A 21,573-nucleotide genomic window follows, 5' to 3' on the forward strand; every position below is an offset into this window, starting at 1 on the left:
TTTTTTTTTTTTTTTTTAATTTCTGAAGAGCCTCACACTCACATGAAAGGCATAGTGTGTTCAAAAAGTGTCCTGGTAGTTACAAAATCCAACTATCATCCAATTATAATGGTTGCACAGCTGGAAATAAATTGGGGAGGGGAGAGGAAAGCCCATTAAAATGCTATAAAATGAAATGACACATAAGCTGATGTAAGCAAAGCTGATAACAAGGATCATGAGATTGAATAAAAATGAAGAACTCTTTTCAACAAAGTGTTCATCTGTGTTACAACAGCTTAAATGCCTGCTGGGACCACGTAGCTCAGTGGAACAGAACTTTCACATGCAGCTGAGCCCAGTCAAGATGATGTGGATTTCCAGGGCCCCTCCATGACACAACACCGAGCCACACCAACCATTCCACACAGATAAAAACTGACAACAAACGACAGACAGATCTTGATGAGGGAAGGGAGTGGCTGGGAGTTGAACTAGTACTTTGTGTGTGTATTAGGCAAGCGCTCTACCATTAAGCTACACCCCAGCCCTTTTTTTTTTTAAATAGCCGAGTTGCTGAGGTTGGCCTCAAACTTGTGATTCATCCTCCTACCTTAGCTTCCCAAGTGGCTGAAATTACAGGTCTGAGCCACCGTCCCTGGCTCCCATGGTCCTTTCACAGACCAACAAAAAAGATGTTAGCTATTCCAACACTAGAAATTCTGCTTTAAAGAAAGAACCCACACAATTATATTCTCCTCCTTGAAAGAAAAGTTTTAAAGAGAGAGGGGGGAAAAAAGAAAACTGTCCACTGACACTCATCTAGAGAAAACAGGATTTCCATTTTTGCAGATAAACTTCTGGGAGCTAATACAAAAGAAATCACCAGTAATATTTCAGACTAGATTTTTCCTGATATGCTAGTAATTCGCTTCCAACAGCTCTGGCCAGATGAGAAGAACAACAAAGTGCACTTGCTGGAAACAAAAAGTGAGGTTGGCCGGCATCTGTGCCACACACCAAATAGAACAGAAAAGTCAGGGTCTGAGGATTTAGCTCAGTGGTACTGCTGCCTACCTAACAAGTGCAAGAACCCGAGTTCGATTCCTTGTACCAAAACAAGAAAGTCAGAGTAACACACCAGGCGAATTTAATTTCATCTTAAATACCCTCCACTTTCATAACATGCAATGTTATTAGTAATAGGCATGCTAGGGGAAATGTATGTTTTAAATGTAATCTTTGTGTGAATGGCACCTCTTTTAGGTAAGCAGAAAAGTCTTTCTGCAGACAGGAACAACTGCCTTAAAGACTGCAGCTGCACGAAGGTGACATCAAATGGCACCTCCACTGTCGTCTGCAGGGAAGTCACTTTCAAACACACTAGGTATTGGCAGAGATTTGGAAATAAAAGTTAAAGGCCTTTTTCAAGATGTGGGAAGAGAAGAAAAGACTTCAGCCTCCTTGATAAATTCAAGCAGCACTTCTCCAAAAGGTAATTAGCCAAAATCTTCACAGGACCTGCTCAAAGTAGAAGAAAATCGATGGCCAGGTCTCCAGAACCCATGGAAAGCAATTTAAACAGGAGAAAGGACAAATGTCCTTTCCAATATGGCATTTCTTCTTTTTCAAAATCCCACAAGAATAGGATCCCAGGGGTGACATTTGCATTACAGTTGCAAGGGGCAAAGGGAGCAGGCACAGGCTGGCAGCAAATGACTCATTTTGTGGAGCTGTGACCAGCGTGCCCCAGGCTGGGTCAGGCATGGACCAGCCTCAGCTGTCACCTGCCTACACCAAACTGAGGGGCCAGATTGCCAGGGGATGATCGATGTCTCAGGCCTGAGGAAGCTGGCACGAGGCAGGACAGAATGATGTCCTCATCAACAACTGACTCGGGGCTACTCAAGGTCGCAATCAGAAACGGAAACAGCAAGGGGAACAAATTGCCCGGCTGTGCACGGCCCACGGTTGGAGCAGCACGAGCTTCCTGGTTCTGAGGGCTTTGTGAAGAGTAGGGGTCCCTTGTGGTCCGTCTGGAGTGAGAGAGTCAACCCAGCTCTTCGAGCTCCATGCTCCTACGAGAGCCTTCCAGCAACCTTCCCGGATTGTGGGGAGTTGGATTACAAGGGGCCCAAGACAACACAGAGTGGGGAAAATGAGACTTTCAAAATGATTGCCAACTAGCCTACCACTGTGATTTTTCGAGCCTTTCATGTCCCTTCTAGGACCCTCTATTCCTCTTCTTCCACCCTCCAGCTTTGGAAACCTCCCCTGCTCACTCAGCTCCCATGTCCTCTGTCCCTGGGTGACACTTATGTCCAACTCTCCAACCATACTCCTGGGCTCCTCCCCACAGGTCCCTCTGATTCTGGGATCAGACTCAATGTCAGCTGTCAGGCCATACTTCAAGTATGTGTCCACAAGTAAACTCTTCATCTTCCCTCAGAGGCCCAGCCCCTCCCAAGCCTCCATTCTTCCAGGGGTGGGGCAGGGCACCTAGGGAGATGGCTCCTCCTCAGTCTGATGCCCAGCAAGTTATCCACGACTCCTCCTTGGCCTTCACCCCGATACTAAGTTCTCCTATTTCTCAGGAAGTTGTCCTTCTCTCTTCAATCCCAGCGTGTGGCTACAAGTCCCCTTTTACTGTAAAAATAGGACCTTGGCACACTATTTGTGCACATAAACAGAGATTAGCAAAGAGAAGCCCTGGCTGCGACAGGACTTCTGCTCCTTCCTTCCCCCAGTGGCGCCCCTTCTCTCTGGCCACCTGGTTTCCCTGCTGTCTCACCAGGCTGCCCCCGCTTCCACATCCGCCCACAAACACCCATTACAGCTCATCTGCACCAGTGTGCTAACTTCCTGCTATTTGCATTTAAACATGTTTAGCTCTAAGTGTGGCCTGAGAAGATGGATCTCCCATGTTGTTTTTTTATAATAACTGGCAAGCTGGAGGGGATATTTGGCAAGATGGAGGAATCTCGTTATTTTCACTAAAATTGTGCTGCTGCTAAAGTGGCTCTTGAAAGCAAACCAAGTTTAACATTTATTGTAGAATGAATTGTGTCAGTCCACACACAAAACATTTATGTACTGGAGCCCCTGACCCCCAGCATCATGGTATTTGGAGATGGAACCTTTAGAAGAAATTAGGTCATGATAGGATGAGGATTATATAAGAAAAGATATAATATCTATCTCTATTTCTCTCTCTCTCTCTTTCTCTTCCTTCTCCTTCCATCTCTCTTTCTCCACACAGCAAGAATATGGCCATATACAAGCTAGGAAAAGAGCCCTCACCAGGAACTAGACTACGCTAACACCCTGATCTTGGGACTCCCTAGCCCCAAGAACTGTGAGAAATCAATGTTGTTTAAGCTTCCCAGTCTGTGGAGTTTTGTTGTAGCAGCATCCACAGTTGATCAATAGTGTTTCTGGATGTTTCAACCAGGGAAGGCTAAGGAAGGTGGATGAATGAGATCCAATCCCTTGCCTCCCACATCCTATCTTCTTACAACAAAGACAACAATAACAACACCATTAATATGTCAATTCAACTCATGTCAGTGGTTAATATGTGTCTTCCCTACTAGACTAAAACCCTGTGAGGGAAGAGACCACATCTGCCTGGCCACTCTAAACAGCTACTGAGGCCGGGCCTAAACAACTCTAGGGCACGGTGCATGTTGACTTCAGCATGAATGACACCACCTGGAATGGTGAAGCCCAGCATCTCTGCACACCTGAGCTTCTCACTGAGCAGAGCTCAGCACACAGTGGGTATCCAATAAGTCTTTGTTGCACTGCATTTAACAGAGGCTCATATCCTGCTCGTCTCATGTAGGTGTTTGAACAAGAGCTATAAAGCACACACTGCAGGCATGTGCAGCCCTCAGACACTGTGGTTCGTGTAGGTTGGTGTTTTAGACTGCACGGCTGTCTGCTTGCAACTTTAGGAAAAAGCATGAGAGAATGTGTGTCATCTCTCTTGTTTAGTCTTCATCACCCAGCACCTGGGTTACTGCATCCATCTCCTGGCTACAATCACGACTGCTCTCCTCTTATCCATCCTGGCAAGAAGAAATCTCTGTGAAACCCAGTTTTTAGCCTTTCACTCTTCAGTGAAAGTGCACTCTTCACTGTGCTGGGCTGCCAGTGTCCTCCAAGAGCTGACATACTGAGTTAGAGTAGACAGACTCTTGTGTCCAGTCCACTTACTGACTACACAACCTGAAACAAAGTACTCATCTTCTCTGCATCTAGATTCTACCCACTGCCATGCAGGTACATAGCCCTTGTTTCAGTTCTGTGGGAGGATTTAGTGAGCTAGAACCTCTGGCAAACAGATGTGAAGGCCTATCATCAATAGTTATTCCTTTCTCCTCCCCGCAAAGAGCAGTATTTTCTGAGCAGTAACTCTCCTGAACAGGACGGTCCTCTCCATGTCACACACACACAGTACACTCACCACAGTGGTGGCAGTTAGGCTGTCAGAAGCCCACCCATACCTCTGCCCCAAGACATATGGAAGCCAGGTGGCCAAGGCTGGACCTCAAGCATCAAGAAGCAGAAGGACTGGCGGGTTGTGGCACCAGCAGTGCCCTGAAGCCTGACCTAAGTGCAGAGCCTGCACCTGGCTCCTTTGCTGGTCTATGGAAAAGTCCAATACAGGCATGGGGTTGGTGCCTGGTGATAGAGTGCTTGCCTAGTATGTGCTAGGCCTTGGGCTCTACCCCAGCACTACCGAAAAAAAAGTACAGAACCTGCCATATTGAGTTGAATGATGAGCAAGCAAATGAATGAACAAATCAATCAATCCTCATTAGACATATATGAAGTAGAGAGCCCTGCCCTTGAACCCCAACAGGGTTTTACTCGTGTCCTTCCCCCACCTGGAATTCCTGCCTTCTGTCCTCAGCCTGGCTGATTTTAACTGGCTCAAGGGGGCTGAAGTCCTGCCTCTTCCAGGAAGCCTCAGAGGTTATCATTGTCAAGAGAACAGTACTTATTCTCTGGCTTCTGTGAGCTACCTAATCATCTCATGTAAGTTTTTTTTACCTGTCTCTGCCACCCTCCTCGCCTCTCTCCACTCAATCATATTGTGAGTGTCTTGAAGACAGGGACTGAAGGTTATATACTTGCCTGCCCCCTGACCATGCACAGTGCTGAGAATATAGAAGCATATGACAAGCATGGCTTGTCTGATTGAAATGCCATACATCCCGCAAACCACTGGGAGATGCATGGGCCACTCTTTCTCTGTAGAAGCACAGTGTGCATTTAAAGGTAACTAGCTGCTTTTCCAGAGCACAGGATGGGGTGTTTGAATCCAGAGGCCCTGTAAGATCATATCCCACTGAATTTACCCATCTCTTTAAAAGATCATTGCTGGTCTCAAGATTTTCATTTCTCCATCTACATAATTCATGGTTCCCTGCAAGATGCCACAGAGCTACCATTCCCCTTCTCCGAGCCTTACAAAAAGATTACTGAATACTGTGCTGACATCAGATGTACCCCAGAACTAGCTCCTACTTTGCTGACACAAGAAAGACCCCTTCTGTCAAAAACATCATCAGCCAATCTTCCAAAAGAATGATCCAGGCAGTTCTCAAAATTGAGTTTGTGAAAGAAATCATAGTGGGTGGGTGGCTGTGAGGTTCTGATTCTGGAGGTTTGGGGTGCAATGCAGCTATCTCAGATCCTCCATTGATCCTGAGGAAACAACACAAGCCCTGCTTGGCAGAGAGCCCCCGACCTTTCAAAACCAAAAGCACGAGCAAGAGGGCCTTGTCATGTTCCTGGCCACCATGTTTTAATGGCAAAGCTGGAAAGCCCAGTTAACTGACTTCAACTCAGCTGGGGTTTGTTGTTGGTGGTGGTGGTGGTAGAAAATTTCTTTCAAGTAGCTGGCATGGATGACACTGGCAGCACTATCCCAGAACAGACCAATTTCCCGGAAGTCCTCATCCCTAACAAACATCCAAGAGGCCTGGTCAAGGAACATATGTGCAGAAGGCCCTGACATCCTTACTGTATTCACTCTGTCCATGACTCTGACCTTTATAACATCCCAGGAAGGGCACACTGCACACAAGAGCATCCCTTGTGAAAGCCACATCAAAATATTTGAACTCTTAAAACTCCCATCATGACTTAAATGACACCCAGTCTGATGTTCAAGCCCACTAGACCCAATAAATCCCTTTTCCAGCACTGACTCTGTTGAAGACTTTTCAGGGACTTATTATGCAAAGCTGCCTAAGCAAGACGGAATTTATATTGAACCTGGCCATGATTTCTGAGCTGCCACTGGGTGTTCTGATGACATACATATCTCAGGGTTGAAGTCAAGGGGCTGCCAAGGACAGTAGATGGGAGGCATGAGAAAAAGCAGTGTGATTCCTTCCAGTAAATAATGAGCAGAGGGGTCAGGAAAGAGGGATGCTCTGGGGAGAAAGAAGCCTGCAGCTTCTCTTAGATCCAAGGTTTGCCTTTCAAATGGCATGCAGACGTGACAAAATAAATGTCTTCTCTGGTGGTTAAGGAATGTATAGAGTGCAACCCACTTTCAAAAATGAGAAAAACAAAAATCAAAAAGCCTGCTTTCTCTAGGGTACAACAGACCTAGAAAGAAAACACATCTCCATCACAGAAACTTCATTGATTGAGAAAATATTTTTAGTTTCTCTGGTTCATAGACTGAGTCCTTTCTGAAACCCAGCTATGAGCACAGAATCCTGATATTATCCCCTGGGCACAATCACTGCTGAAGTAGACTGCTGATTAAAGACTATTCTCAGATGAACAGATCCTCAGTCCCATCTTTGCTGCTGCAATACATGGACCTCAGAGCCACCCTACCCAGTTAAGAAAATATTGGCCTGATGTTTAACACAGCCACAAAGAGCATGTTCTGTAGTCAATCCTCTATACAGTGGCCCAAGTGATCTTTTTAAAATACAAATCAGACCATAACATTCTCTCCTCCTTAAGTCCCTCTGATCTCTTACTACACTCAGGAAAAAATATGAAACTCCTTCCCATAGCTACAGGTTCCTAGACCAGCAGTAGTGAACCTACAGCACTAATGTTGCAGCAGACCGTGTACATCATAGAATGCTCCAAAAGGTTCACCATCACTGCCCTAGACTATCATCCTGCAGTGCTCACCTTGTCATCTTCATTCATTCCCAGTCTCCCTGGCCCACTGTGCTCCATTCCCACTGCGTTTCTTTCTGTTTCTCTTCTATCCCAAGGAGATCCTACCTCAAGACCTTTGCATATTCTACCTCCTCTATCTGGCATGCACTTCTCCCAGATCTTCTGGTTGGCTTCTCCCCAGAGAAGTCTTCTGTGACTCACCTCATCTAGAGTAGGCCGTCTTACCCCAGTTCTGCCCTGTCTCTTGCTATCTCATATCCTGTTTCATTTTTTCATATTTATCTCGCCAAATTTTTTCTCTTTACCTGCCAATTATCTTTGCACAACTTTATTATAAATTCCATGAGAACAGAGTTTTGGCTCACCAGATCCCCAGTACCCAGGGATTAGGCACACAGAAATGTTCGATGGATATCACTGAACACATAAGAGAAAATGGAGGTAAGCCTACATGCACGGTGTGATGGTGTGGTAGCCTGGCATTCCAGAGAGCTAGAAGTCAGAGCCACTGAGAAACCCCAGCATGGAGAAGAATTGTACGGCTGCCTTCTCCCTTTAGACCCTCCTCACCCAACACACCCAGGAAAACAGGTGAGTGGCCCGTTCCATAGTCCAAATGTGAGTCTCTAAGGCCACACAATGCTACTTACACATCTCAGAACTGGAGAGGGAGTGTTGCCAAGTAAATGATGCCACTCACAATACCAGTTACTCCTTTCTATGCCATAAGGGACACACCGGGCCTGATACTGGCACTGTAAGCTACCAGAACCAGAAGAAAGACAGTCTCCACTATGTGAATCCATTCTCATTCTCTTTCAAGGGTGTCTCTCCAAATTAGCCTCCTCTGCAGGTTCTTTCCCAAAGAACTGATCCCTGTCCTCTTGCAGAGCCCTGAGGCTGAAGGTAGTGCCAGGGGCGGCAGCAGCTGGGGGTAGAGACGACACTGTTTGACAAGAAATCAATGGGAACTTGAAGGTCATCTGGAGGGCACTAATCTCCCCACCAGGCACCTGCTGGGATGGGATTTGTAGTCCTGATCTTGCTTGGGGGCCTCTGCCCTCCTGTCAGAGCTGGTTAAGATCAGCCTGCAGAAGAAAATGCCCGAACACCCAATGATTTCCAGGCCACCCTTCTAAGGGACATCCGGCCAAACAAAAAAGACATGTCTCATTTAGTGTGTCCCCAAGTTGAGCATCACCCCAATGTCTCTCAGTTGGCCTATAAGAAGACCATCTCTCCAGTAAGGAGACATGCACTTGGAAATTCCCAAAAACATCAGGAAGTTTGTTGGTTGTTGGAATCTGACTCTTTCTTCCTTGAGTACCTGTTTTCCCACACTCCTATTCTTACCCATGCCTTTTCCTGCCATCATCTTCTTTCCTAACCTTTCCACCTCATCAAGAGTCACTAACATACAGGTCAGGAGCAAAACATTCAGCCTAATTCAAAAGCCAAAGATTTGTCTGTTATAAAAATGAGGAAGAAGGGCTGGGGAGGTATTTCAGCGGCAGAGCACTTGCCCAACATGCCATGCATGAAACCCTGAATTAAATCCCCAATACATATGTTAAGGGACACCCTTAACATAATTTTAGGGCCAGGGATTTAGCTCAGCAGTGGTTCGGTGGCCTGCCTTGCAAGCGCATGGACCCGAGTTCGATCCCTGGTACCAAAAAAAAACAATTTTAGAAGGATGACAGGAGGGTGACAATGACAATAGTGTCACGGCTAACACTGATTCAGCACTCATGCTGTGTTCCAGGCACTGTTTTGAGTGTTTTACATGCCTTATCTCATTTTATCCTCAAACAACCCCATACCATTATCTCCCTTTCACCCCCTCCCCCATGATACAGATTTGCAAGCTGGGGTACAGAGTTTTAAGTGATTTGCCCAAGGACTTATGTGGCACTGTTAAGATGTAACTCCAGGCAAAAGAACTAGAATAATCTGAACAACACCTTTTTTCTTGGAGGCAATGGGTTTCTCTCTAAAAGCATCACAGATTTGCTGAAGAATATTAGTTATTTGTCGTCTTTGTGCCTCAGTTTCCCACATGCCAAATGGCCCAGAGATAAACCTTCCTCTCACAGAGCCACCTCTCAGAAACTCAAGAAGAGGGTTGACAATGGGATTTCTTAAAAAGATAGCATCAGAGAAATTAAAAATGTATTTAGAATATAAAATGTGGTTTAGACACCAAGTGCAAGCAAGGATACTGGATTCTAAAGGGCTCTGTGGTTCTGAGCTTCTATCTCTTCAAAAGAGGAAAAGAGACTTGCCAAACTGTCAGACTAAAACACCTCAGAATGTTGCAGACTGGCTAGTCTGATGCCTCGTTTTTATTGCAAAATAAACCAATTACTAATGAGATGATACAATCTCCTCCTGCCACACAGAGGCATAGCTAGAATTCAATCTTCTGTCCAGAGTCTTCATTCAGAGGTTTCTCCATGACTTAGAGCAGGTATCTGCAAACTATAGTCTCTGGGCCAAAATGTAGCCCACCACAAATTTGTATAAATAAAGCTTTATTGGGAGATAGCCACGGCTGTCTATCTGCTCTCATACTATAACTGCCAGAACTGAATACAATAGTCTCCCTTAAGTGTGGTTTCACTTTCTGTAATCAAGAATAATCCAAAAATATTCAATGAAAATTCCAAAAATAAACAATTCAGAAGTTTTAAATTTCACGTCATACTGAGTAGCATGCTGAAATCTTACACTGTCCTGCTGTGTCTGGCCGGGGACATGAATCGTCCCTTTGTCTAGCATAATCCCCTGTATATGCCACCAACCCACAGCTTAGTTGCCATCACACTAGTAGTGTCACTTAGAAGTGATTTCAGCTATCAAATACTATCAGATATGATTGTAATGATTCTATTTTATTAGTAGTAATTGTTGATCTCTTGCTGTGCCTAATTTACACGTTAAACTTTATCACAGGCAGATATGTATAGGAAAAAATATAGTATATCGAGGCTCCAGTAATATCCTCAGTTTCTGGCAATCACTGAGGGTTGTGGATATAACCCCAAGGATAATGGGCAGTAAGTTGTTCCAAAAGACATCACAAGGCCTGAAAAACCCAAAATATTTACCACCTGGACTTTTACAGGAAAAGTTTGCCTGCTCCTAATTGATAGCATAAGTTTTGAATAATGAAAATCCACCTAGTTTGGAATAAAAGAAAATGGGAGATGTAAAAGTCACACAGCTTAAGCAGATAGTTTTACAATTATCTCAGCTGGGTACGACTTAATAAAAACCCATAAATACAGCTAATAATAAAGAAAACAAGCACTAGCTCACCCTACCTAGTTAATTATTGTTAACTACAGCAAGCAAAACTCATCACTGAAAATTAATTTTTTCTTGGCTCCCTGGAAAGCCTTTGCATTTAGAAAATGCTGCTGGCCAACTCTGAAAAAAGAGATAGAAGAGGATATAAGAAGATGGAAAGACATCCCTTGCTCCTGGTAGGAAGAATCAACATAGGGCCAGGTGTGGTGACTCACACCTGTAATCCCAGCACTGAGGAGGCTGAAGCAGGAGGATCTCTGTGAGTTCCAGACCAGCCTGGGCTACATAGTGAGTTCCAGGTCAGTCTCAACTACATAGTGAGACCCTGTCTCAAAAAAACAAAAAAAGAATCAACATAGTGAAAATGGCCATACTTCCAAAACTTCTATACAAATTCAATGCAATCCTGATTGAAATGCCAATGGTATATTTCACAGAACTTGACAAAATAATCCAAAAATTCATTTGGAACCAGAGGAGATCTAGAATAGCAAAAACCACTCTAGGCAACAGAGACATGAAAGGGAGTATCACAATTTCCAACTTGAAACTATACTACAAAGCCACTGTGATAAAACAGCCTGGTACTGATGGTACTGGCAAAGAAACAGACCCGAGGATCAATGGAATAGATTAGAAGATGCAGGGCCGGGGATTTAGCTCAGTGGTTCCACTGCCTGCCTTGCAAGCACAAGGACCCAAGTTTGATCCCTGGTACAAAAAAAAAAAAAAGATGCAGAAACAATACCAGACATACTCAGCTACCTCATCTTTGATGAAGGAGCCAACCATCTTCACTGCAGGAAAGATAGCCTCTTAAATAAATGGTGTTGGAAAAACTGGATTTCAATGTGCCAAAGATTAAAACTAGAACCCTATCTTTCACCATGCACTAAACTAAAATCCAAGTGGATTAAAGATCTAAATATCAAAACAGAAACACTAAATTTACTGGATAGTAAATTAGGTAGAACTCTTGAAGACACTGGCATAGGAAAAGACTTTATGAATAAATCCTCAGCAGCACGAGAGCTTGCACAAAGAATCAACAACTGGGATCTCATTATATCAAAAAGTTTTTGCAATGCAAGAAAAATCACCAAGAGAGCTAAGAAATAACCTATAATGTGGGGAAAAAAAATTTTACCAGCTACTCCTCAGACAAAGGACTACTATCTAGAATATATAAAGAACTCAAAAAATCAGACCCCCCAAATACAAAGACCCAATTCAAAAATAGGCATCTGAAATGAACAGACATTTCACAGACAAAGAAGTAAAAGCAGCAAATAAATATATGAAAAAATTGGTCAACATCACAGGTCATTCGAGAGATGCAGATGAAAACAACACTGAGTGAGATTCCACCTTACCCCAGAAACAATGGCTGCTATCAAGAAATCAACCAATAACAAACGTTGGCAGGGCTGTGGAGAGAAAGGAACCCCCTCCATTGTTGGTGGGAGTGTACACTGTTGCAACCACTGTGGAAATCAACATGGAGATACTTCAAAAAACTAGGATTAGAGGTTCCATTTGACTCAGCCATCCCTCTGCTGGGTATCTTTCCAAAAGAATTAAAAGAATCATATCACAGTGATATATGTGCACCCACATTTTAGTGGCACAATTTGTAACAGCTAAAACTTGGAAACAACTCAAATGCCCATCAACTGAAGACTCAATAAAGATGTGGTTTCTCTATAAAATGGAATACTACTCAGCCATAAAGAATGAGAATCTAGAAACATTTATAGCCAAATGGATGCACATTGATGCTATGCTCTTTTTGCAAATCTTATTGAATTTATTGGTACTTTTTAAGTACACAGCACTGTTACATTCATCAGTGGGTCTTGTGCCCTTACATGACAGATCTTGGTCCTCATTTTTCCCCGTAATCCCGCCCTCCCTTCACCCCCTCCACCTTCCCGTTTACAAAAACTGTGTTTCCATTTTTTTCCTTTTTCTCATATTTTTTCTTGCTCCTTATTTCCTTTCCCCTACTGTTCCCACTGAGGCTATACTCTTAAGTAAAATAAATATGACACATGAATAAATACCGAGTAGTTTCTCTAGTGTGAAAAATTTAAAGTGTAAATAAGGTTCAAGTGGTAAAATTGACAGTGTGAAATAGGAAGAAAATGGCTAAAAGGGAAGTGGGAAGAGGAGGGAAAAGGAAATAAGGGAAAAGAAAAATGTGAAAAAAGGAAAAAAATGGAAACAAAGTATTTGTAAATAAGGAAGGGTGAAGGGGGTGAAGGGAGGGCAGGGTTATGGGAAAAAACAAGAACCAAGACATATCATGTAAAGGTACAAGATCCCAATGATAAATGTAACTATTTTTAGCTTTACATGTACCAATAAACTTAATGGGGAAAAAAAGAAAAGAAAATGCTGCTGGCCAATGGGTAAGAAGTTGCTTCTCATAATCGCTCAGCCCTCATTTCCTCCTGTCGAGCTAAAGGCTATTGCTGTGGCAGGTGGAGAATGGAAAGCTCGCCCCTCCAAGAGCTGGTGCCCTCTGCCAGAGAGGTGCAGAAACTCTCGTGGTCCCTCACATTCCAAATAAAGTCTGGGGGAAGAGTAGCATAGAAGGGGTTCCTTTGCCGGCTTCCTCTCCCTCCTGCACCCACCCCCCTGGCCTTGCCATTACTTCCTTTCCAGAAAGTGGTCAGGACATGCACAGGGTTCACAGGATTCCCAGCCCTGGTGCTGCTTTCTGTCACCCACAGAGAGGGGCTTGTGCCTGACAGACTGTGGTGGGTCCCAGGCTGAAGTCAGAACTTAGTCACCCTGGGTCTTCAGCAAGTCTCTCAACCTTTCTGGGCTTCCACCCATCTAGTGGAGAGAATTATCCTCGCCAATTCCAAATGAAGGAATATGTGCAAAGCCTAATTAAAGGGTAAGGTAGATCCACAAAGTAGTGCCCAGGAGCCAGTCCATCCCAGATACATACAAAGCTGCAGAGCCTGATATTTCTCAGCAGCATCTCAGGCACAGAACTCTGATGGATGGGATTCAGTTTGCATGGAATAGACCTAGTTTATATGAAGGTCCCAGTGTAATCATCATTATACTTTTTTTCTCTCAAAAGTGCCCTTGCTTGGCTGATAAATGATAAGTTCCCCTCATTGGTAAGCTGTGTGGGTCAGAGTAAGGTGATACACACACACACACACACACACACACACACACACACACACACACACACACACCCCCCCTGATGTGATAGCAGTAAGAGCCTTCTAAGGGAAACAGGTCCAAGTTGGTCCTGAGCCAATGTACAAGTCCAGGGCCAGAACTGAATTTTCCAGAACAAGATAGGAGAGGCCATTTCTGGGGGCTCTGCTCCTCAATTTGCCCCACAATTAGCCACTGTTTCTTCTTAAACTCAGAAAATAAATATTTAGAGACTGTCAGCCAAAGTATGGGCTTCCTGCAAGGCCCACAGGCTCTGAGAAAGGAGAGAGCTTTGGATTATAAGAAAAGAATGTGTGCTGACAGCTGGACATGTACCTACCTCCAAGTGCTAAGTATTCTCTCCATCCCACCTCCCCACAGCCTGCCCCTAACTGACACACAGTAAATGTTCATGTCAAGTACTTAGACCAAGCAGCGGCCTCCTGTGCTTAGGAACCTTCTCCCCGTGAAGGTTGCACCTCTACCACCAATCCTGCTGGACACAGGGACACAAGAGGGCCCTGCTGTGTTCCTGACCTCTATCACTGAGAGGGCCTGAAGGGAAATAAAAAGAAAGCTCCAGAAATGTGCATGTGACAGGAAGCTGTATGAGGAGGGATGGGAAGAGCAGCTGATTGAGGAAGAAGCAACGAAGAAGGAAGCAGGAGTCTGGGGACCGGAGTCGATATTGGTGGAGGAAGAGCAGCCTCCAGCACATGCCCCATAGCCATCACTATCTCTTCTGAGGACAGGTTATCTGGGGAATTTATGCTCTCTAATAATTACCTTGCAGAGGGTTCCATTTATCTTACCCAAAGAATCTGCCAGTTGCCAGACACACCAGGTTCCAGTCCATTCCATTAACACGCCCTCCACCTCTGCCTCCCCACTGCCCCCAGACACCTGGTCCTTTGCCCTTGGCAGCCCCTGACTTCTAGTCTCTGACTTCCTCCCACTTTTGACCTGTCTGATCTCAGGGCACACTGAGAGTCTCAGCAACTTCCAGTGGGTTTAAGGGCTCGGTGGGTGCTGACAAAGAAGTTGGGGTTATCCCTATTGACAGATCTGAGAGATAAGATCCCTCCCAAAGGTGGGGCCAGGTTTGGGCAAGGTAGACTATTTCAATGTGGGAAGGGCAGAGCAACGCTTTGGGGCAGATAGATTTTTTTTTTATTCACCTGACTAATTCCATGAGATCTGGTTGGTATTCGTTTTATTTTGTCTTCTTATCCTCCCAAAAGTCTTCCCATCCTCACTCCAACCTTCTGTGATGTCCCTGACTACTTCTTCAAGTATTGCATCTGCCTTGGGCTGCTGGCATCTCTTTAAATGCATGTCTAAGACCTGGCTGTGTGCAACTTGGGAGAAGAATCCTCATTCACATCACTCTGCATCAGAGACACAATCATCACTAAGCCTTAGCCACAATGACAACTCTCAAGCAACCTGAACTGGGAGCTGGGCACTGTCCTACATGCTAAGGTACAGGCATGCATTTCATCTTTATGACAATTCTGGGAGGGTGCCACCCCAGTCCCCTACTACTCAGAGGAAGATACTAAGTCCAGAAAGCAGAAGCCATAGACCAAGTTCACTTAGCTCGTGGTCAGGTCGGGATTCGAACCAGGTGGTCTCATTTCAGATTCTGAGCTCTTAACCACTCCATACCACACTGCCTCTACAGTTCATTTAATTTACTGGAACATTTTATGTTGTGTCTATCCATTTATTTATACCATCCTTTTCTATAGTAATAGCTTTTATTATAGTAATCATAAGTTGACAACTAATTTTCACTGGTCACAGGTGCCAGGCACGGAGTTGAGAACTTTCCACTAAGGAATTGCAAACACCCTAGAGGAAAAGGCCATCAGAGATCCATGCTGCACCCCTGAAGCAACCCTCGATCCCATGGACACCAGCCTCCTCCTTCATGCTTTCCCCAGCCTTCACAGCTGCATCTCCCTTGAGCAGGTGCATTTTTCTCACACCTTTACAGGGCTGGCTTTTTCCCCATCACTCCCACCTCTTCCAAGAGGCCTTCCCAGAATTCCTTATCTATGGCACTCATTCTTTATCCATCAGTCTGGTTAATGGTCTTTTTAGCACTGTGCCAACTATCAAAAACAATGTTATAAGCCAGGTGTGGTGGCGCACGCCTGTAATCCCCGCACTCGGGAGGCCAAGGCAGGAGGATCGCTGTGAGTTCGAGACCAGCCTGGGCTACATAGTGAGTTCCAGGTCAGTCTCAACTACACAGTGAGACCCTGTCTCAAAAAGCCGAAAAAAAAAAAACAACAACAACAACAATGTTATAGGTGGGGGAATGTAACTCAGTGGTACAGTGCTTTCTGAGTGTACATGAAGCCCTGGGTTGATCCCCAGTACTGAAAAAAAAAATGTTTATCTACTACTTGTCTTTCCCTATGTATAGTTTGTTCACCTCTATATTCCCAGTACCTAAAATGCCCCTGGCCTACAGTGGGCCCTTAATAAATACTAGTTGGGCAAATGAATTGCTTGATGTCCCCATAGAGCCTCCCACAACTCACACTGGCTACTGACCAGGATGACTTCTCCCATATAAACCCCTATCTGCTCTTTACTTATTTCCTGAGCTTTACAGTGTCCTGGGCATCTCGCTGAGTACTTTAGGATTCCACTGTACCCCGCCATGAGGTGCAGAATATTGTCTTTATCATTCCTGGAGGCCTGTGCCAATGGCAGGTGCCAGCAGCAGCAGAGAGGAGGAAGAGAGAGGTGGGGTACTTGCTCCCAGCTCCTCCTTGCTGGGTCACTGTGGGCTCCTGTTGCAGCCCTCTCCCTACAGCTACTTCTGCAATCCCAGTGACTTTCCTGCTCCCTTTGACCTAGCCCTCAGGTTCTGCACTACTGTCCCCTTGTATGTTTCCTGTCCTCATTTTGTAATAATCCTGTTATTAAACACCCCTCTGCTTACTTCACTTGAATCCGCCGCTTTCTGCTGACACTCTGACAAGCTAATGTCACCTGGCCTCTCTCCTACCTCCCATTCCCCCACTACTGCTGTTGCCCCTTCCCTGTACACTGCTCACTAAAGCCCCTCCACCTGGCCCTCTGTCACTGCCTGGCGTGGATGTTGCCCTCGGAGACTTATAAATAAACGTTGATTTTCTGGCTTGAATGTTTTCCCTGGCAGCCTCTGCTTTTTGCTTGGGCTCTCCAGACCCCTCACCGATGCTGACTCGGTACAGGGAGAGAGCAGTGCCCCACAAGAGCCCTGCAAGGACCACATCAACATGTCTGCCCAAGAGTAGAATGAAAACAGAGGTTACTGGGTCCCTATGCTGGGATCCAGCTCCTCCTGTGCAGAGCGCTGGGGGACTCCACAAACATTGTATTGTAGCTCAAACCATGCCAATGCCACACTTCATACTACAATGTGGTAGATACACACTGGGCTACCCTTGGTGCACATTTCCTCATATATTAACAGATGAGAAAACTGAGGCTCAGAGAGGTAAAGGAATTGAGCCAAAGCTGCAAAGCAACTGAGTGGCAGAACTGGGAGCACAGATCAGCTAAAACAATAGACCCATTTCTTACCAGTGTACTCTGCCTTACAGCCAATCCCTTCATGTTGTGGGTAGGTTGCAGACTCAAAAACCCCAGGCAAGCAGCTCAGAAATGCTGCCACCCACAACTCAAAAATCAGATGGAATGGCATCAAGGTTAGGGATAAGAAGTGACTAGAGGATCACAAAGTCCATGGGTCATGTCATTGTCCAGGTACAGCAAGTGCTGACCAGCCAGCCTGCCACCCCACTCCTTCCTGCCCAGCCAGCCATAGGCACAACGTTGTCCTCAGGTACACACCAGCATCTCAGTATGTCACATCCAGGACAATCACAAAGAAACTATGAAGGAGGGTGAAGGACCTGGTGGCATCAAAGAAGAGGAGGCTTTCTGCATTGGGACGGGAAACCAGCTCTGTTTCCCCAAATCCTTGGTGCAGCCACAGTTATCTTCTCAGTTAGCACTGCCTCAGAACAAAAGGCTTGTATTTTTGTTTTTTAGAAAGCAGTGGCAAAAACAAGACATGTCTAGTGTTGGGAGATCCTTGAAGACACTCACGTGCATGTGTAAACACACACACACACCCACAGCACTGCCATCACACAGCTCAAAATACTCATTCTTGGACACTAACTCCTAGGCTCCTGGAGAACCAGCTCAGCACAGCCTCCAGAACCAAGCTCACATGACTGCTGGCTGGCACTTGCAACCCAGGGTGACTAAGCACCCCTAGAACCAGTAGCAATGTCTGCTCCTACAGACCATTCCACCTGCCTGCCTGCTGGGTCCAGACAGGACACAGCCAAATCAGCAGAAGCCACTTCCAGTGACCCCATGTGAGATGCAGCCCTGAACCTCCAACTCCACAATCCCTCCAAATCTTAGAACACCAACATGTCTCCTGTAGGTGTACAGCTCCCACAGCATTGTATAGATTTGAGGGAGAGGGGACAAGAAGGTCCTTTAGAATAAAAAATAAAGCACTGCTGAAACTTAGAAGTAGGTGTTAGCTTAACATCTCTGTGCTATTAGAATATGAACATTTGCACTCCAATCAAGAACACTTTCCCTCCCTTTAAACACCAAAAATGTAATCCTTTCCCCATCCCAAATATAGAATGGCAAGTGTGATTAGATCCAATTAATTTATAGAGAAACCAAGAACAAAAGAAGGAAAAATCAATAGAATTGCCCTGCTCTGACCACTGCTGCAAATGAAGTCATAACTTGAGGGCGATTTCAGGAGGAAGGAAGGCAGAAGTGTCACACAGCAGCTGCGAGGCAATTTAATAAGGCAGCACCATCCCGTATGGACTAGCTGGGAGAAGAAGATCACTAAAGCTGACAAGACGCTCCTGGGGACAGAGGGACACAGTGAGGGAAGAGACGGCCGAGGTCACTTGCTTTCTATTCATCATACGGCATGAGGCTCATCGGTGGTAAATTCTCATCTCCCTCTCAAAGCAAGACATAAAGGAAAGCAAAGCTGCCAGTGTATTAAGGACACTAGTGATTTCCAGGCAGGCAAAGGCCATATGGGCTCCCCCTGCAGCTTCACGCTAATTTTATCTCCATCCTCACACTCTCCCCCATCCCTCTTCCATATCCAAGGAGGAAGAAAGGAAATTAACAGGCCTGCACCCAACATTTGTCCTACATCACCAGCTGGGCCCTTGAGAGCAACCAAAGGTGGGGCAAGAGAAGCCCCAGGGGAAAGGGACATGTTGAGCAAGCACCATCCCCCACCCTTCACTCTTGCTGCCTGAAGATCCCTGCATGGAGGATGCTGACAAATTCAACAAGAATTGAGTTGAACCTGCCCATGAGTCCAGATGTGGGAGCTGAGTAACAGCCAGTGCCTGAATACTTTCACACCTCAGATGTGAGTGCCTTACCATCCAGCTGGGTTCTCTCCAGCCCACCTTGCTGCCTCTGGATGGGGGTGCATGTGGCTGCCCCTAGACTCCAACTCATTTATTCACACAGCCTCTGAACATTTAAAGTATGCCTAAGCCATGCCCCTCGGAACCTTGTGAAGGCTGGAACACTGGCACTGGCAAACCAGATTTGAGCCACGGATCCTTGTTCACTTGCTGTCTAACCTGTCGACTGACCTCTTGGAGTCTTACTTTGATCATCTGTGAAGTGGGATAGATCATGGCATCCTCCTCCGAGGCTGACAAGAACAAATGAGATAACCTCACTGTGAATGATCACAAATATTAGCTGTTGGTACCGTGATGCGGGACCCTACTTTCCATTTGCTGCCACCACCCGTGGCAGAAAACAGCAGCACCTCACCTCGTGAGTTATTTCCCAGCCAATACTGTCTGCTTCTGGGGCCTCTCTGTCTACAAGAGCAGCCAGAAAATATATTAAAAATAAGAGCTCTATGCCTATTGGTCACTGTCCCTCCTCCACTGGTCAGCAGGTCAGCCGCCTAGCTAATAGTCAGAGATCAGAAGCACAGCCTTGACTGTGTGGATGACTCAGGGCAGAACCATCCCTTCCAGGGGAAGCCTAACTCATGGCACAGCTCCTCCCAGAAGTGGGTCAAGGACATCATCATCATCATCATCATCATCATCTCTTCTTTGTTTAAAGGACACTGGGTCACAAAGGAGAAGGAACCCTCACAAGTAGAAATTTTGAGATATTCAGCAGTACATGTGGAGAGGTGGTGTATCGGATTCCTATGGCTACTGTAATAAATTACCACAAACTTAGAGGCTTCAGATCATACAGATTTATTATTTTACAGTTCTGGAGGTCAGAGATCCAAAATGAGTCTTACAAGGCCAAAGTCAAGGTTTCACTAAAGCTGCGATTCTTCTGATGTCCTCAGAGGAAACCTACTCCTTTGCCTGTTTCAGATCTCAGACTGTTTGTTCTTCTGAATTGTGACCCCTACATCCATGCATCACTTCCGCCTCTGCTTCCACTGTCACCTCGCCTGCTCTGACTCCGACCTTCCCGCCTCTCTTTTAAAAGGACCTTTCTGATTATCTCAAGCCACCCACAAAATCCAGGACCATTTCCCCATGTCAAAACCCTTGACTTCATCACATCTGCAAAGTCCCCTTTACCAAATAAGGCAATATATTCAGAGCCTCAAGGATTAGGATGTGATATTTCAGGGGCACTGGGTGGGGGGTGCTTAGTCTAGCAAAGGTAGATTTTACTACATAGTACACTGGAATTCTGTCAAAGCAATGGTGAGGAACTGCAGAAGATTTGATTCTGCTCGAAGCTCAAGAGTGTTGAAGCGATCCTACTTTACGACAAAAACTGAAAGTATAAAGCCTATGGTGTCTAAGAGCATGGGCTTTGGAGCCACACAACTCTTGGTTCAGCTCTCAGCCCCACTGTTTAGTACCTGTGTGAGCTCCCACTTCTCTAACTAGAAGGACCAACTTTGAAGGGTCTGTGTGGCATAAGGGATACAGAATAAAATGTGCACAGAATCCTTCACTCTATGCCTGGCACACAGTAAACACTTAAAGCAAAAATGAACTTCCCCACAGGTCCTACCATTCTGCTACTTTGGTTCCGTCAGGCCCAGTCTCTAAATCAACCTACTTGATGTGAACTGCTTGACTGTCAGCAAATACCACCAAGCCCCAGAAAGCAGATTAACCCTTCCCTGCCGAAGTCCGAAGGGCCCCAACAGAGATACCCAAAGATCTAGTGATAGGATCTTAGTGATAAGATCTTAGCTAGGACATAGACTAGAAATGGGGATCTCTGCTCACCTTCTGTAGACAGAAGAGGTAAGACCCAAGCACTCTTCTCTTCCACTGATTCACACTCTATTGTCCTGCATGTCTTTCTCCTATAAACAACTGCTCACTACTTTTAATTGCATTGTGATAAGTTTGGGCTACAAAAGACACAGTCAACAATTTCCATCATGAATCTTTCTACATTGCCATTTTGTCGATGGGCAAATAGGCAGGGAGCAAAAGAAAAGAACAAGGATTTTATGTCACTACAACATCATGAATCATTTGATTCCCTATCTCAAATGACGTTTCAAAAGCAAAATTAGAATCTCAGATCTTCTGCTAATTAGTTGGGTGACTTTAAAAAACTATAAAACTTATCTGACCATCTGTTTTTCTCATCTGTGAAAAGAAACAGGAAAAATTGGTCTCTCAAGATTATAGTATGGGTTCAAAATCACATAAAACTTTTGGCATGTTAGATTTCTAGAGCATGCACTATGCATCAGATACTATGCTAAGTGCTATGTATGTATTAATTCACTTAATCCTAACAACTCCATAAGGCACATACTGTTTATCATTCTGATTTTCCTAAAAAGTAGGCCTCTTGAAGACAAGGATTTTTTTTTTTTTTTGCATTTTTCAGCCTTCAGCC

General features: G+C 45.2%; 1 protein-coding gene across 8 annotated transcripts in view; it reads right to left on the bottom strand.

The window, feature by feature from the left end:
- The window catches only part of Dpf3 (double PHD fingers 3), a 252,482-nt gene that overhangs the window by 146,670 nt on the left and 84,239 nt on the right, over positions 1–21,573 (bottom strand). The window lies entirely within an intron of this gene.

Source organism: Fukomys damarensis, unplaced genomic scaffold (assembly GCF_012274545.1).
Source record: "Fukomys damarensis isolate Sample0158 unplaced genomic scaffold, DMR_v1.0_HiC HiC_scaffold_21, whole genome shotgun sequence".
In the NCBI taxonomy this organism is placed as follows: Eukaryota; Metazoa; Chordata; class Mammalia; order Rodentia; family Bathyergidae; genus Fukomys; species Fukomys damarensis.